This window comes from Emys orbicularis, chromosome 18 (assembly GCF_028017835.1).
Source record: "Emys orbicularis isolate rEmyOrb1 chromosome 18, rEmyOrb1.hap1, whole genome shotgun sequence".
Classification (NCBI taxonomy): domain Eukaryota; kingdom Metazoa; phylum Chordata; order Testudines; family Emydidae; genus Emys; species Emys orbicularis.
In genome coordinates, this window is record NC_088700.1 from 13800001 (window position 1) to 13803392 (window position 3392).

At 48.1% G+C, this 3392-nt stretch overlaps 1 non-coding gene across 1 annotated transcript; it reads right to left on the bottom strand.

Annotated features, from left to right (window-relative positions):
• Positions 1-2222: 2222 nt before the first annotated feature.
• On the bottom strand, positions 2223-2315 carry TRNAR-UCU (transfer RNA arginine (anticodon UCU)). The gene is made up of 2 exons: positions 2279-2315; positions 2223-2258 (listed from the first exon to the last, which is right to left on the bottom strand). It is a non-coding gene; the product is annotated as a tRNA-Arg (tRNA).
• Positions 2316-3392: the final 1077 nt, after the last annotated feature.

The following is a 3392-nucleotide window of genomic DNA, read 5'->3' on the forward strand; positions in this document are numbered from 1 at the left end:
GGTTCTTTCTTAAATGTTATGACATAACCACTGCATCTTTCATAAATGACAGTTCAATAAATTCACTTGTAATCAAAGTACATGTAGAATCAGGTTTCTCCTTGGTGTAAATCAGGAGACGCCCCAGATAAGTTACAGTGTAAAACTGGTGTAAGTGAAAAGAGAATTTGGCCCAAGGACTGTCTCTATCAATGGGTTACCTTTTGAGGTGTCTGAATGTTTACAGTATTAATCTAGAAGAACACAAAGAAATGCTATAAAACTTGTGCTGACTTTCAGGAAGGAGTCTGATAGATTGTAAGCTCTTTGGGACGGGGCTGATATTTACCGTGTTTGTACAGCACCGAGCACCATAAGACCCTGAGCTGTTTGGTCTTTAGGTGCTACTGCAATATAAAAGTTAAATCATAATATTAAATTTCACATTTACAGCTGCACCACAACTTTCACAAGAACTTAACCTGGGGCCCATCAGTAAGTGGGATGAGTTTGGGAAGGAAATATTGAATGTTTTTCATATACATCCATGAAAATAAAGGCCTGATCCAGCTTCTGTTGTGATTGATGAGTCTTTCATTTGAGTTTAATAGAAATTGGATAAGACCCATAGTCCACACTTTACATGCAAGTGTGTTAGTGCCTCTATAATAATAATAATAATTAATACCTAACTTTTATATAGCACTTTTCATCAGTAGATCACAAAACACTTTACAAAGGAGGTCAGTATCATTATTCTCATTTTACAGATGGGGAAACTGAGGCAGAGGTCCATGAAGTGACTTGCCCATTATAATGAAGGATAGAAAAATCACTCCTTGGCTGGAAGGAAAATGGACACAGACCCTTTAAGACCAATGTGTGCCGATAAAGTCAGGGAAAATAGAGATGTCCTGAAGTATTCCTCCCATTATTCAAAAGGTTCACAACTGACACAATAAGGGCAGATTCCTAGACAGGGAGTTAGCTCAATACTGACATTAATGAGGCTGCTGCTCTTGTGTATTTGCGCGGCTCCCTGATGAACTGGGTGAACTTTTGGTAGAGCCGTCCTAGGTTTGTTACATTATTATTGCTCCGCAAGTTGGTGTTTTCAGGGATTCATAACTTGGTCATCAATATGTTAGAAATATTGTGTCTTGGCTCAAAGTTGCTACATCTCAGTCCGAGGTATTGGGTTTTATTTTATTTAGCAGTGTTGTGGATGAGCAGAAAGTGTTTCTGGCATCAGAAACCCTTGTAGGGTAAAAAAAAAAAAAGTATCCTTGATTAAAATTAATTTTCAGCCATGGAATATCTTCAAATTAGACTCAAAGGGATCTAGGGACTGGATCCAAAGTCCAGTAAACTCAGTGGAAAGACTCCTATTTTCTTCAATGGGTTTGAAATCAAACCCTTAGTCTCCTCTGAGTATGAAGAAATGTCAGGGCCAGATGAAAGTATGAATATGCAACCCCCACATCTGCCACTAAAATAACATTTTAATCCCTGATCCTGCACTCAATTCTGCAATTCATTGTTAGTAGGCTCTATGCCGGCTCAGCAGTTCATATAGATGTAGGGCTGGAGCTTTGGCAGGTGAATAACTTTGTCATTTAGGTGTGGGGGCGGGGCTACTCTTTTGACTAAAGTTACCCACATGCTTAAGTGTTTGCAGGACCTGGGCCTTAAAAAACATCCTGCAAATAAACTGATTTAAACAAAGGATAGTTTCAGAAGGGTTAAAAACCGATATTTTTTACTCCTAACCCTTTCTTCCTCTAACAAATCTTGCCCTTGAAATAACATCAAACAAACAAACAAAAACAAACAGACTTTGAAGGAAAAATATCAGAGTAATTTTTATGTTCCCCTATTTAATCATGTTTTGTGTGTTTTAAATAGCATCCTAAAAAAGAACCAATTTTAAAATAACTTCATAACTAACCAGCTAAAAACACTTCACCACAAAGCCGGGGAGTTTGAAAATAAGATTGGCCATTATTAAAACACAGTTAGAGGTAATGCTTCATAAATGATCCCGTAACATCCTTCAAAAATACATCGGTTTCCTAACACCAAACTTCCAAGTACCGAACTAATTTTAAAAAATGCCACAGCCAAGCGCACGAGTTTGAAACTGACATCCTTCAAAAACGAACCGATTCACCAGCCAACTTTTTCCGCACTGTTACTCTCCAGCAGCCAGGTTTGCCAATGATTACCTGGGAGGGCGCAAAATACGACTCTGGTGGGACTCGAACCCACAACCTTTGAATGACTCCATCTGTCATCGAACTAGAAGTCCAATGCGCTATCCATTGCGCCACAGAGCCTGTCGGATAAACTGAGGATCCTCCACATCCCCTTCTTGACCTTTGCACGGAACAGCCTGACTCAAGCGACTCATCTTTTCCACGTCCAGCCGCTGGGTTTAATTTGCAGCTCCGCTCTCCGTCGCCGACCCGCTCCCGCTCCCCAGCCCCAGGCGCCCCATGGCGCAGAGTTTGCAAAACTTCCCCCCTCGCACGCCGCCTCCTGACTCCTTCCAGACACTTTGGCAGCCCCGCGCGCGCCACAGCTGGCACCTGATTCGCTACACGGCCGGGCGGTAGCGCTGAGACACCAGACAGAGATGGGGGGGGGTCCAATTAACTCAGATCTACCCGGGGGGGGGGGATGTGATGCGGGGGTGGGAACCGGCTGCGGGGCGGGGGGGGAACAATGCCCGGAAAGTAGAAAGAGGGGAGTGAAGCGCCCTCTGCTTTCAGCAGGAGACCACGTGTAGGATGTAGACAAAAGAACTACAACTCCCAGCATGCCGCGCGGCTCCCAGCCCGCCCCCCGCTCCAGCTGCTCCCCTCCCGCATTGCTGCGGCAGGTTCCTCTGGGCAGGGTCAGCTCGGCGGAGGGGGAGGGCGGTGCAGGTGGACGCGGCGGCGGCAGGAAGCAGTCGGCCGCCCAGCTCGGCCCCTTCAGCAGCCATGCGGGAGGCGCAGCCCGCCGCGCGCCTCTGACAGCCGGGCGCGGGGAGATGCGGGGCTGACAGCCGCTGGCGGGGGAGACGGGAGCCGCCGCAGAAGCGGGGTCCGCTGGGGGGCGGTCCTGCCCTAGGCGGGGAGCGGAGAGGCCTGTCGGGCCAAGGGGTAAGTGGGGGGGAGTTGGGGGTCAGGCGCTCCCATGCAGCGCCCCAGCCTCGTCCCAGTCTGTCCCCCTGGGCTGCTCACCCCTGGCCTGGGGCATGGGGCGGGGCAGGGCGGGGAAGCCCTCGCTGCCGGTGTGGGGAGAGATGGAAGGAGGCTACGGTGACCTTTCCCTCCCCTTGTTGGGTGGGTCTCCCCACAGAGCAGCCTGGTACAGAGATCCCCTGCCCGGCTTCAGGTGGGCTGATGTAGGTCGGGAAACCCACTGCT